At 38.5% G+C, this 15017-nt stretch overlaps 1 long non-coding RNA gene and 1 other non-coding gene across 3 annotated transcripts in view; both read left to right on the top strand.

Moving 5' to 3' along the window:
- The window catches only part of LOC147339934 (uncharacterized), a 67073-nt gene that overhangs the window by 25369 nt on the left and 26687 nt on the right, over positions 1-15017 (top strand). Inside the window, exons 1-2 of one of the 2 annotated variants that reach the window (XR_015158513.1) lie at positions 11914-11982; positions 12427-12551. The exons of the other annotated variant lie outside the window; for it this stretch is intronic. This is a non-coding gene — a long non-coding RNA (uncharacterized LOC147339934). Of the gene's footprint in view, positions 1-11913; positions 11983-12426; positions 12552-15017 lie in introns of those variants that run through there. 2 annotated transcript variants of the gene reach the window in all.
- LOC147339936 (U8 small nucleolar RNA) lies at positions 12383-12516 on the top strand. Its single transcript, XR_015159992.1, has one exon. It is a non-coding gene; the product is annotated as a U8 small nucleolar RNA (small nucleolar RNA).

The following is a 15017-nucleotide window of genomic DNA, read 5'->3' as shown; positions in this document are numbered from 1 at the left end:
CTGCTCTGTCCAAATAGGCTTGTCATATTTCCAGGTTATTTTAATAATTGTATTGTTTGTTAAATAAGCAGTGGCCCCAAGGAAAAGTGTGGAATATATATCTGAGTTTGTCATATCTTATATCTTTTTATTAAAAGCATATATCTTACTTTTCCTTAGCAACTATGAAGTGTCTTGTATATTAGCATTTTATAGATTGGTGAACATATTTATTATATCATAATATATATTATATATAAATATATGTCTATATTTATATATATCAATATATTATGCATTATATAATATATTTATTAATAGTTTAAAATCTCTTTAGTTTTTCTGTAAGAAAAACTTTTTGTAAGAGGAAGTTAATGTTTAGTAATTAATGTTTTAAAAACTTATTTTATTTGGAAATGACCTACCTATTTAATAAACTTTTATTGTTTAGTTTAGTACAACTCTAGAAATTTAAGTTATCTCAATCTTAAGAGATTATTTTAGATTATAATAACAGATTATAATAATAGATTATTCTATTAAAATATAATTATTTTTAATAGAGTTTATCTAAAAGTTTTTATCTCATTTATATATTTATATATACATATAGTTACCTTTTTGTTGACAAATTTAGTTTACCTTAAACCTAGGCATAATAATGGCACCCCACTCCAGTACTCTTGCCTGGAAAATCCCATGGGTGGAGGAGCCTGGTGGGCTGCAGTCCATGGGGTCGCTGAGGGTCAGACACGACTTAACAACTTCACTTTCACTTCTCACTTTCCTGCATTGGAGAAGGAAATTGCAACCCATTCCAGTGTTCTTGCCTGGAGAATCCCAGGGATGGGGGGGCCTGATGGGCTGCCATCTATGGGGTCACACAGAGTCAGACATGACTGAAGTGACTTAGCAGCAGCAGCAGGCATAATAAAAGTATTATATAATGTTGATGACTTAAGACATGTCTTAATTAGATTAGCAAACAATTATATTCAAATTATATTTAAATAAACATTATATATATATTTAATATTTTTCAGTTCAAGTGAATTTGAATTTAAATAGAGCTCATTAACTTCATATTATATAAAAACAAAGCTGGTATATTGATGGCAGCACTGCCAGATGTTGAGGGTTTTAGGTAAAAGATGGAATTTGCCCCAGGTTTTTGTTGAAGGGGATCTGGGGGGTCCCTGCTTGGAGTTTTCCAGAATAGGTTTTCTTCAATGTCAAATTTAGACTTACAATCTTTGGCCCAATGAATTCCTCTACGGTAGCGAGGGCAGATTTTTGGAGGTTTTTATTTTTATGTATTTTTTCTTTTTTTTTTTTTTTTTTAGCTTTCTTAGGGCCATCCCGTTTTAAATGGTTCTTATTTCCACATGTAAAGCATCCTTTATTTCCCTTTCTTAAGGCTGCAGCTATTGTTTCAGCTGCCATTTGCATCTTTTGAGTTTCTAATCCTAGACTGCAACAAGCCTTCAAATAATCAATAATAGTCCCTGTCTCACCAATTGGAGCTATAGCTTTTTGACATTCCTGAATTGCATTTTCATAAGCAAGTAATTTCTCTAGTTGCCTTTTGGCTTCTTTTCCAATTACAGTACGGGAAATAGCAGTTTATAATCTAGCTAAAAAATCAGCATACGTTTCATTAGATCACTGAACTTTAAATAAGTGATGAAGTAAAGTAGAAAAGTGATGGGGCTTTCCAGCCATTTTACCCATGTCTTAGTACTTACCGGCCTCAATAGGCCCTGGGGTCACTCCGTCCAAGAATCTGCCTATGTGTACCAAGTTCTTGTTCTGGGCGCCACTTGTTGAATTCCTTTAATGGACCGGAACTTGGTGGTCTGGAGTCGACAATAAGAAAGTAAAGGAGAGAAAGAGGCTGATATTCCTTGGTTTACGCAGAAAGCCAATAAAGCCCCTGACACAGGACTTGCTTTGTCCACGGAGGCCTCAGGCGCCCTCTCGATGGGGTGAAAATGCAGAGTGCCTTCTCGAGAGGCTCTTAGAAGCCCGGGCAGGAAAGTGAACTCAGAGGGCCTCTGTGCTCCAGGGGATCAGCCTGAAAAAAGAGAGGGAGAAAGAGAGAGAAAGGAAGAAAGACATGGGCACCAGAGCCCTGACGGAGCAAAGGGTTTTAATCAACATGGTGTGGGCATATATATACTGTCTTACAAGGTAGCTATTTTCAGCAGAGATAAAATCAAAACTTACAAGTTATCAAGAAAGCATGAGGTCATCCACATGAAAGAGAGAGTTGTAAATAACCACTTTTACCATATGGTTCATAAAAAGGAAGAGGGTACTTATCACCGTATAGAAAAACTAATGAAGGAAATGTCTGGATTCCTCAGTCCTGGGAGAGGCTTGCCTCTCCTCTTGATTCCTGAATTAATAAGGAGCAGAAAATTCCTGACAGATCCAAAACAGCACACAGGAAGCCTGCTGTTAAATGCTTCCTGACAGGGAAGAATAGAGAAATAGCTCCAGAAAGAATGACGAGGATGGGCCAAGGCTGAAACAGTGCTCCGCTGTGGATGTGTTTGGTGGTGAAAGTAAAGTCCAATGGAATAAAGAATAGTACTGCATAGGAGCATAAAGTATTAAGTCCATGAATCAAGGTAAACTAGACGTGGTCAAGCAGGAGGTGGCAAGAGTGAACATTGATATTTTAGAAATCAGTGAACTAAAATGGATGAGAATGAGTGGATTTAATTCAGATGACCATTATGTCTACTACTGTGGGCAAGAATCCCTTAGAAGAACTGTAATAGCCCTCATAGTCAACAAAAGAGTCTGAAATGCAATACTTGGGTATAATCTCCAAGACAAAAGAATGATCTTGGTTCATTTCTAAGGCCAGCCATTAAACATCACAGTAATCCAAGTCTGTGCCCCAACAACTAAGTCAAAAGATTCTATGAAGACAGACAATACCTTCTAGAACTAACACCAAAAAAAAAAAAAAGGATGTCCTTTTAATCATATGGGACTGGGATGCAGAAATAGGAAGTTAAGAGATACCTAGAGTAACAGGCAAGTTGGGCATGGAGTACAAAATGAAGCAGGACAAAGCCTAACAGAGTTTTTCCAAGAGTAGACACACTGGTCATAGCAAACACCCTCATAGACATCATCAGATGGTCAATACCAAAATTAGATTGATTATATTCTTTGCAGCCAAAGATGGAGAAGCTCTACACAGTCAGCAAAAACAAGACCTGGAGCTGACTGTCGCTCAGATCATGAGCTCCTTATTGCAAAATTAAGGGCTTAAATTGAAGAAAGTAGAGGAAACTACTAAGCTATTCAGGTATGACTTAAGTCATATCCCTTGTAATTATACAGTGAAGTGAAGTTTCTCAGTCGTCTCTGACTCTTTGTGACCCCGTGAACTGTAGCCTGCCAGGCTCCTCTGTCCATGGGATTTTCCAGGCAAGAATATTGGAATTGGTTGCCATTTACTTCTCCAGATTATCTTCCCAACCCAGGTATCAAACCCAGGCCTCCTGCATTGCAGGCAGACTCCTTATAGGTTGAGACATGAGGGAAGTCAGTTATACAGTGGAGGTGACCAATAGATTCAAGGGATTAGATCTGGTAGACAGAGTGCCTAAAGAACTATGGACCAAGGTTTGTAACATTATACAGGAGGCAGTGATCAAAACCATCCCCAAGAAAAGAAAATGCAAGGAGGCAAAATGGTTGTCTGAGGAGGCTTTAAAAATAGCTGAGAAAAGAAGAGAAGCAAAAGGAAAAGGAAAAAGGGAAGGATATACCCAACTGAATTGAGAGTTTCAGAGAATAGCAGAGAGAGATAAGAAAGCCTTCCTAAGTGAATAATGCAAAACAAACAAAAAAAAATAGAGGAAAATAGTAGAATGGAAAAGACTTATAGAGATCTCTTCAAGAAAATTGGATATCCCAAGGGAACATTTCATGGAAAGATGAGCACAAGAAAGGGCAGAAAGTGCAAGGATCTAATAGAAGCAGAAGAGATTAAGAAAAGGTGGCAGGAATACACAGAAGAACTGTACTAAAAATTTCTTAATAACCTGGATAACCACGATGATGTGGTCACTCACCTAAAGTCAGACATCCTGGAGAGAGAGGTCACATGGGCATTAGGAAACATTACTAGGAACAAAGCAAGTGGAGGTGATGGAATTCCAGCTGAACTATTTTAAAATCCCAAAAGATGATGGTGTTAGACTGCTGCACTCAATATGCCGCTAATTTGGAAAACTCATCATGGTCACAGGACTGGAAAAGGTCAGTTTTCACTTCCAATCCCAAAGAAAGGCAGTGCTAAACAATGTTCAAACTACTTTACAATTGCATTCATTTCACATGCTATTAAAGTAATGTTCAAAATCCCTTCAGCGAAACTTCAGCAATACATGAACCAAGAACTTCCAGATGTAGAAGCTAGATTTAGAAAAGGCAGAGGGACCAGAGATCAAATTGCCAACATCCGTTGGGTCATAGAAAAAGCAAGGAAATTCCAGAAACATACCTACTTCTGCTTCATTGACTACGCTAAATCCTTTGACTGTGCAGATCACAACAAACTGTGGAAAATTCTTAAAGACATGGAAATACCAGACCACTTTACCTACTTCCTGAGAAACTGTATGTGGGTCAGGAAGCAACAGTTAGAACCGGACAGACTGGTTCAAACTGGGAAAGGAGTATATCAAGGCTCTATATTGTAACCCTGCTTATTTAACTTATGCACAGAGTACATTATGCAAAATGTTACGCTGGATGAATAATAAGCTGGAATCAAGATTCCTGAGAGAAATAACAACCTCAGACATGTAGATGACAAAAATCTAATGGCAAAAAGCAAAGAAAACCAAAGAGCCTATTCATGAAGGTGAAGAGGGAAGTAGGAAAAGCTGGCTTAAAACTCAGGGAGGGGAGTTCAGGATGGGGAACACATGTACACCTGTGGCAGATTCATGCCAATGTATGGCAAAACCAATACAATATTGTAAAGTAATTAGCCTCAAAAAAATAAATAAATAAATAATTTTTTTAAAGGAAAAATAAACTCAGCATTCAGAAAACTAAGATCATGACATCTGGTCCCATCACTTTGTGGCAAATAGTTGGTGAAACAATGGAAACAGTGACAGACTTTATTTTTGTGGGCTCCAAAATGACTGCAGATGTTGACTGCATCCATGAAATTGAAATAACTTGCTCCTTTGAAGGAAAGTCAGTATACTAAAAAGCAGAAGGATCACTTTGTCAACAAAGGTCCATCTAGTCAAGGCTGTGGTTTTTCCAGTGGTCATATATGGATGTGAGAGTTGGACCATGAAGAAAGCTGAGCACCGAAGAATTGATGCTTTTGAACTGTGGTGTTGGAGAAGACTCTTGAGAGTCCCTTGGACTGCAAGGAGATCCAACCAGTCCATTCTAAAGTAGATCAGTTCTGGGTGTTCTTTGGAAGGACTGATGCTAAAGCTGGAACTCCAATACTTTGGCCACCTGATGTGAAGAGTTGACTCATTGGAAAAGACTCTGATGCTTGGAAAGATTGAATGAAGGAGGAGAAGGGGACGACAGAGGATGAGATGGTTGGATGGCATCACCAACTCAATGGTCATGAGTTTGAGCAAACTCTGGGAGATAGTGAAGGACAGGGAAGCCTGGTGTGCTGCATCCAGTCCATGGGGTCAAAAATAATTGGACACGACTTAGCACCTGAACAACAACAACCCATTAAACACTGGAAATTCAAACTTTGCCTTTCAACAGGTGCCTTGTAATAAAATCTTGTTACTAGATAATGGCCAAATGTCTTTGTGCTTCACATCTGGGAAGAACTATGTGGTGAGATAGAGCACTTATTTAAGAGTTCTAAGTGATCATATAAATATTATTTTACTTATGTTATTAAGGGAAACTCAGAAATTTATTGGCCCTTGCAAGAGAAACTCCTAATTAAAATTTTAGATTCTCAGACTCTGGAGTTAAGTTTAGGCTTAGAATGGGTACTGTTTTACAAGGCACTACTAAAGAATACTCAACTAGTTAATCATTTGGAAGCTTGAGCAACAAAGCATCACAACAGTTTTTGAAATTAATGTATGATGGAGAACTTTTGTACATTGCTAACCAAGAATTTGCTTTAACCATTCTCCTTTAGTGTGACATATTGAAAAGTTTTCCCCTCTGGGCAAATAATGTACTGAATTTTTCAATCCACCCTACTTTATTTTTATATTTTCATTGCTTTTGTAATTTACCATAGATTTATTGGTTATTTAGATGGTTATAATTTGCCCAGTGAAAGGTAGAAATGGCAGTGGAAATAAAAGTTAAAACTGTAGTGTTACTATTCTGTAGCAAGAAAGGGAGGGTATTGGAAAGAAAAATATAAATTAAAAAAATAAAAAATAATTCTTTTGGTGCCCCAAAAAAGGCATGAGACTTTCTCTTTTTAGAGCATTTACTTTAGAAAACTTGTAAATAGAAAACCATTCTCTTTTCAATATTCTTGCCAATTTTTCCACCTATGAATGTTTTCCTTTGGATAAAGGCTAATACATTGTACCACCCCACTTACCACATGCATTCAGGAAGAATTGTCTAACACATGGTGATTGTTGTTCAGTCACTAAGTCACGTCCAACTCTTTGTGACCCTATGGACTGCAACACACCAGGCTTCCCTGTCCTTCACTATCTCCCGGCCTTTGCGCAAACTCATGTCCATTAAGTCGGTGATGCCATCCAACTGTCTCATCCTCTGCCGTTCTCTTCTTTTGCCTTCAATCTTTCCCTGCATCAAGGTCTTTTACAATGAGTCAGCTCTTTGCATCAGGTGGCCAAAGTATTGGAGCTTCAGCCTCAGCATCAGTCCTTCTAATGAATATTCAGGACTGATTTCCTTTAGGAGTGATTGGTTTCATCTCCTTGGAGTCCAAGGGACTCTCAAGAGTCTTCTCCGGCACCCCAATTTGAAAGTATCAATTCTTGAGCACTCAGCTTTCCTTGGTTCAACTCTCACATCCATACATGACTACTGGAAGAACCATAGCTTTGACTATACTGACTTTTGTCTGCAAAGTGATGTCTCTGCTTTTTAATATGCTGTCTAGCATATTAAAAAAAATCTAGGTGTGAGTCGGACATGACTAAAGAGACTTAGCAAAGCACCAACGGTGATATTGAGTCCTCTTTCTTGAGGTCTAGCTATCTTTTATCTCGAGAATGTGAATGTAATGGGTTATATCTGCTTGGCTATATAAAAGGGTGAGATTTCTTGTTGACTTTGATATCTCTTTAGTTGCTTGCTTGTGATGCACCTCATATCCCAGTTTATGTTTATTTAATATTAAAATTATTTTCTTGCCTATATGATAATATTTTACCTGAACCCTGTGATTCTGGAAAACAGTGAAGGTTAAGAGATCCTCCTGCTTTGTGTTTCAGGAAATTGCTTACCTGAAAGAACCATTCTTCCCCATATAATTTAAATAAGACTCATGGATGTTCCTTTGTTTACCTATGACAAGGTCAGATACGGATACTCAGAAATACCACTTTTTGTTTCATAAGTGATCAGTTGAAACAAAATGCTTGTTATCCAAACTTGGGTTAAGCTTCTCTTTTTCTTCCAGTCTCCTGAATTTTGGCCTCCTCTCACCAGACCTAGCAAACAACCTGTCTTGAAAATAGGCAGGCCTCAGGGTAAAACATTCTCTGATTCAGTATCCAGTCACGCTACCCACTTCATGCCCTCTCCCCACACCCAGTCTTTCTAGTGTTGTTTACTCCCATTTAGAAAAGAAAAACCCTTTTTGCCTAATACTTGAGATTCTTGGAGATCTTATGGTTACAGCTTTTCTCTACTGCAATATTTCCCCTCCCCCTATTTCAAAATTCCCTTTGTACCTTGGTAATAATTTTTTCAAGAAAGATATTTCCTTAATAATCTATATTTGTTTTTTATTTTATGCATAATATGTGGAGAGGAATTTTTGAATCAGCAGGATGGTTTGTTTTTCTAATTATTTCTGTAACACATATAATGTAATGTCATCATAGAGGTGACATCTCATCACCTTTGTCATAATATATTAATTAGAAGCAAGTCAGAGGCCCCACCCTAAACCAATATACAAAGGCATGATCACCAGGAATTGGTGATCAGGGGGGTCACATGAGGTTCTGCCTGCCACAGTTTACTCTCCAGGCTTCAATATTTCCTGCCCCTACCTTATACAAAATTCATTCACCCTCTCTCAAGATCCCTCAGAGTTTTGCCTCATTACACAATTGACTTAAAATCCAAGTCTCATCATCTAAACCAGGTCCAACTGCAGATGATGAGACTCTTGGGTGGAAGTTCATTAAGCATACCACTTGGGCAGAATGAATCTCCGAAGGCAATGGCACCCCACTCCAGTATTCCTGCCTGGAAAATCCCATGGATGGAGGAGCCTGGTAGGCTGCAATCCATGGGGTCGCTGAGTATGTAACCAAAGATTTGACTAGTAAACTTATATTCTGAAGCTATTTAAATCTCCTGTTAAAAGACACATTTAGGAATTAATTAGAAAGAAGAAAGAAATTTAAAAAGAATGAAAATTTTATTTTATAAAAAGAAGGAAGAAGGAAGGAAGGGAAATCTCCAAGGTATCACATAAAACAGGAAGACAAAATGATAAACGTTGTTTCTTCTAGCCCAGCACCAATTCTCCATTAGTTGAAACATTCACTGCTCTCTTCAACAACAAATTAAAGAAACCAGCGCAGACTCATTGTGGGTAGGAGAAGAAACTGGACATGACCCTGGAACATGTGCTGTCTGTGTCAGTAGTGCTTACCCTCATTACAACTTGGTCAGGTTCTCTTTTCCTCATTTCTAAAAGCTTCCTCATATTGGTGTGGGAAGGAACTGTGGATAGTGTAAGTGACCTTGCCAAACCTCCAGGATGTTCATCTTGTTGGTTTCTGAATGGGCCCTTGGACCCCATAGGAATTCATACTATGGAGGATCACTGTTGGCACCTGCTGGCACTCCAGTTACTTTTCCTGCATAAATCTTGAGTGATAGGCTTTCTGGGCTCTTAACGATGAAGTGTTTTCTCCGTCTCACCCTCATTATATTCAAGAATTCCTTGATCTCCTCCTTAGTAGGGCAGTTACCTTTCATGAAAGGAGACTCATCAGAAGACTCTCTTGGGAAGCCCCTGCCACCATTTAGACTCCCAACGTTAGTGACATCCAGTTTGCTGACAAGGCCATGAAGTGCTTGATAGATTCTACTTCTTTCAACCTAAGGTAAAAGAGCAGCTCCATGTATTCAGAGGCTTTTCAGAAGATCATGAGGATGTGGTCCCTTTATTCTTTATTGACTTTTTTCAGTGTATTTGCCTTTGTAATGGGCATTCATTTTATAATTGAGCAAAAGGAACTATACAAACAAAGTCACCTTCTGGGTTAAGTCTCTGCATGGGTGCTCACACAGAAACAACTACCAATTGTGTGTATTTGTTAGTATAAGTGTTGTTATTGTTGTTCAGTCACTAAGTCATGTACAACTCTTTACCACCCCATAGACTGCAGCACGCTAGGCTTCCCAGTCCTTCCCTTCTCCCAGAGTTTGCTCAAACTCACGTCCACTGAGTCAGTGATACCATCCAACCATCTCATCCTCTACCACCCCCTTCTGCTCTTGCCCCTAGTCTTTCCTAGCATCAAGTATTGGAGCTTCAGCTTTTTTGTATAGTATGAGTATGACTATATAGGAATGTATATGTGTGTGTATGTATATATGCCTATATATTCCAACCAGAATGCTATGAGATTAGAAATCAACTACAAGGAAAAAAGCTAAAAAAAAAAAAACCCACAAGCACATGGAGGCTAGACAATATTTTGCTAAATAACCAATAGATCACTGAAGAAATCAAAGAAGAAATAAAAAATTACCTAGAGACAAATTAAAATGAAAACATGATGATCCAAAACCTATGGAACATAGAAGTTCTGAGAGGGAAGTTTATAGCAATACAATCTTACCTCAGGAAACAATAAAAATCTCAAACAGCCTAACCTTATACCTAAAACAACTAGAGAAGAACAAACAAAATCTAAAGTTAGTAGAAGGAAATAAATCATAAAGATCAGAGCAGAAATAAATGATATAGGATGAAGAAAACAATAGAAAAGATCAATGAACCTAAAAGCTGATTCTTCTAAAATATAAACAAAATTGATAACTTTCAGCCAGACTCATGAACAAAAAACAAGGGAGAGGACTCAAATTAATAAAATTAGAAGTGAAAGAGGAGAAATTAAAACGGAAACCACAGAAATACAAAGGAACCTAAGAGACTACTATAAGCAACTGTATGCCAATAAAATGGAAAACTTAGAAGAAATAGACAATTTCTTAGAAATGTACAGTCTCCCAAGAAAGAAGCAGGAAATACGAACAGACCAATCTTAAGTACTAACATTGAAACTGTGATTTAAAAAATTCTAACAGACAATAGCCCACATGCAGATGGCTTCCCAGGCAAATTCTATCAAACATTTAGGGAAATGTTAACACCTATCCATCTGAAACTATTCCAAAAAATTGCAGAGGAAGGAACACTCCCAAACTTATCCTGTGAGGCCACTATCACATGGATATCAAAACCAGCCAAAGATACCAAAAAAAAAAAAAAAAAAGAAAACAACCCCACAAACAAACAGTTATTTGGATACATGGGAATACTTAATACATAATTACATAATTACAATTAGGTTTATAATTTTGCTTTGATAGGTGAAAAAATAACATTATTTTTTCATGTTTAACATATTCCTATGTTTATTATTCATTTGGATTTATGTTTACTGTTTATTGTTCATGATTTTTGCCAATATTTGGTGAATTAGGATTTTAATGAAATTTTTATGTATAAAAATTAAAATCTGTTCTGAACATTTAAAGTAAATAAATGTCACAGTTGTTAAATCAAGAAATAGGTATAACTATTTTACACAGTTATTGAGAAGAAATAGAACTGAAAAGAATTGGGAAAAAAAAGAATTCAGGAACCATGTGGGACAGTCTGAGTTGGAGATGTCATCTAGATTATTTTTTCCAGACTCAGCTGGAAAAAAAAAAAAAAATTTATTTTTTCACACTCAGCTCTTTATATGCAGTCATTATGGTAATTAGCCTCAGGAGATCTCCCGCCAGTTTCTCTTTCTCTGCAGTTTTAGGTCCTCTTTCACTACTTACTGGTATTTGTGTTCTGTCTCAACTGTCACCACTTCCCGAGCCTTCCCACTCATACTGCCCCAAATTCAGTGGAGGAGGGCCTGTACACAGGGTGAAAATACCAGTCTCCAGCAGCCATTAGCACAGCTCCCAGCCAGGAACACTAGCAAGGATGCAGTGAACCACCAGAATAGCCAAGAGATATAGCGCTCTCCCAGCATCTAGAATCACTGGGTGACACAGAAAAGCTCCCTATACTCTGCCTGATGGTAGGCACAGAGAATTCAAAGGCATGTGAGATGTTTGGCATGCCTCTCTATGCCTTTCATCTAGTAGATATGCCCAGAGACTTCTCAACTTCCAGCTGCTGGTGGTAATTCAGAGATTTCCCAAGTTGATTAACAGAAGTGATCTTTAACCCTCTGCCCAGATTTTCTACCTTCTCCCCTTATAGTCCCTTCTCTCCCTTCTGCTAAACTCTAAATCCAGAATGCTGCCTGCCAGCCTGCCATGGGCTCTCTGGATGAGGTTTTTCATGTGGCCTCTCATGACCTCTGGCAATTTTTCTGATCACACATCTTCACTACCTAAGGGCGTCCTGCCCAGTTCTCTTGCCCAGCAACTGATCGTTCTCATTGAGTTCTTGCATTTCAAAGTAAAGGAAGAATGTCTTGTTGATATTTCAGAATGTAAAGTACGCCTAGGAGAATCCTGGCATTCAAGACATTAATGCTGAAGTCCAGCTCCATATGGGTGAGAGTTTAATTTTATACTCAACCTATTTGAAAATAAGGAACTAAAATAACAATGAGACAGTAACTTTCATCCCAAAATTTGGCCAAAATTTAAAAGACTAATGAAATAAAATGTCTGTGAGAATGTAAAGCATTCACACACATGAATCTGAGAGACTATAAATTGGTATGGCATTTTTGGAACAGAAGTTCAGCAATATTTGTAAAAATTTTAAGTCTTCACACTCTTCCCAGTTTAATCAAGTTTGCATGTTACTATGTTTTTCCTGAGAGAAAGTATGCATATCTGTCTAAGATTTCATATTCAAAGATACTGATTTCAGTCCTATTACTCATAGCAACAAATCTCAAACAGTTTTTAATGTCCATCAGGAGGAAAACGGTTAATTATCACACAAACAGAAGTAAGATAATCCTTACCTGTCTTTTTCTTGGAATGAAGGTTGGAACATGATGACTGGAGTTCCCATGATGTGCAATTAACATCTGTGCATAATGAATACTTGTAACACCTTGATTGCTCCTATCATATTCTTCCTGATGATCTTCCCTTCAAATGGCCAAAAGGTATGAAAAGATGTTCAATATCACTAATTATCAAGAAAATGAAAGTCAAAGCCACAATGAGATAATACTTCACACCAGTTAGGATGGTTATACTTTTTAAAAAGGATGATTAAGTGTTAGCTAGGATGTTGAGAAATTAAGCTTTTGTGTATTGTTTCTGCACTGCGTGCTTGCATAGTCATGTCCAACTCTTGGGACCCCATGGACTGTAGCCGGCCAGGCTTCTCTGTTCATGGGGTTTCCCAGGCAAGAATACTGGAGTAGGTTGCCATTTCCTCATTCAGGGTTTCTTTCCTCACCCAGGGATCGAACCCACATCTCCTATGTCTCCTGCATTGCAAGAGGATTCTTTACCTGCTGAGCCATCAGGGAAGCCCTGTATACTATTGTTGGACATGTAAAATGGTGCAGCCACTATAGAAAACAGTATGAAAGTTTCTTTAAAAAGTTAAATGTAGAACTACCATATAATTCAGCAATCTCATTTCTAGATATGTATTCAAAAGAATGGAAATCAAGATCTTGAAAAGATGTCTGCATTCATGTTCCTTGTAGCACTATTCAGCGAAGATATGTAAACAACCCAAATGTCCATCAAAGGTAAATGAAGAAAGAAAATGTGATTCATACACATACATACACTCACATACACAATGGAATATTATTCAGTCTTAAAAGAGGAAATCCTGCCATTTGCAACAATATGATGGACTTGAAGGACATTATGCTAAGTGAAATAAGCCAATCACAGAAGGACAAATACTTCATGGTTCTGCTTAAGGGAGGTACCTAAAATTATCAAACTCATAGAAGCAGAGAATTAAGTGTAGTTACTAGGGGCTGGGGTGAGTGGAAAATGAGGAGTTGCTCAATGGGCTTCCCTAGTGGCTCAGACAGTAAAGAATCTGCCTGCAATGCAGGAGACACAGGTTTGATCCCTGGGTCAGGAAGATCCCTTGGAGAAGCGAATGGCAACCCACTCCAGTATTCTTGCCTGGGAAATCCCATGGACAGAGGAACCTGGCAGGCTATAGCAAAAAGTCAGACATGACTAAGTGACTAACACTTTCACTTTTTTTTTCTTTCAATTGTTATACTGGTTCAGATACACAAAATGAATTAGTTCTAGAGATCTGCTGTACAACATAGTACCCACAGGTAACAATACTGAAAAAGTTTGAAAGAGCATAGATCTCATGTCAGGTGTTTTCACTCTGAAAGAAAAAAACAAAGGGACATGAGGACACTTTTGGAGGAGATGGATATGTCTGTTACAATGACTGTGGTGATGATTTCACAGGTGTATGTGCTGTGCTGTGCTTAGTCTCTCAGTTATGTCCGACTCTTTGCAACCCCATAGACTATAGCCTTCCAGGCTCCTCTGTCAATGGGGATTCTCCAGGCAAGAATACTGGAGTGGGTTGCCAAGCCCTCCTCCAGGAGATCTACCCAATCCAGGGATTGAACCCAGAACTCCCTCATTGCAGGCGGATTCTTTACCATCTCTGCCACCAGGGAAGCCCAAGAATACTGGAGTGGTTAGCCTATCCCTTCTCCAGGGGATCTTCCTGCCCCAGGAATTGAACTGGGTCTCCTGCATTGCAGGTGGATTCTTTACCAGCTGAGCTACCAGGGAAACCCTCACAGGGGTATGCAAATGTCCAAACTCATCCAATTGTACATTTTAAAATTGCAGTTTTTTATTAACTATATCTCAGTAAAGATTTGTTTTTTATTTTTTTTAAAGAAAAATAACCCTAGAGAGTAGTTAAAAGAGTATGGTGGATCTATGTGTGCTGTCATGGAAATATCCTGCATTCATTTTGTTAAGTGACAGGGTCAAGAAGCAGAACAATATGTACGTTGTTGATCATGTATGCTAAATTCAACATATATTTCTAAAATTGATTAATTTTTGGCTGCACTGGGTCTTTGTTGCTGTGTGTGGGCTTTCTCTCATTGCAGTGAGTGGGGGCTACTCTTCAGTTGTGGTGCTCAGGCTTCTCATTGTGGTGGCTTCTTTTGTTGCAGAGCACAGACTCCAGGTACATGGGCTCCGTAGTTGCAGCTCACAGGCTCTAGAGCGTGGGCTAAGTAGTTGTGGTGCATGGGCTTAGTTGCTCTGCGGTATGTGGGATTTTCCTGGAAGATTCCTGGGATGGAACCCATGTCTCCTGCATTGGCAGGCGGACTCTCATCCACTATATTACCAGAGTCCTCAGTATATTTTTATAGTGCATCTACATATGAGAAAGCCTCAGATTAGCTTTAAAGTGACACACATCAGGTTGTTGGGCTTCCCTTGTGGCTTAGCTGGTAAAGAATCCACCTGCAATGTGGGAGGCCTGGGTTCGATACCTGGGTTGGGAAGATCCCCTGGAGAAGGGAAAGGCTACCCACTCCAGTATTCTGGCCTGGAGAATTCCATGGGCTCTATAGTCCATGGGGTCGCAAAGAGTCAGACAT

The sequence above is a fragment of the Bos grunniens genome, chromosome X, assembly GCF_055505025.1.
Source record: "Bos grunniens cultivar Pamir isolate PY7600 chromosome X, Bosgru_T2T1.0, whole genome shotgun sequence".
Classification (NCBI taxonomy): domain Eukaryota; kingdom Metazoa; phylum Chordata; class Mammalia; order Artiodactyla; family Bovidae; genus Bos; species Bos grunniens.
The sequence above is the reverse complement of the archived record's forward strand: the minus strand, read 5'-3'. Positions and strand labels throughout refer to the sequence as shown.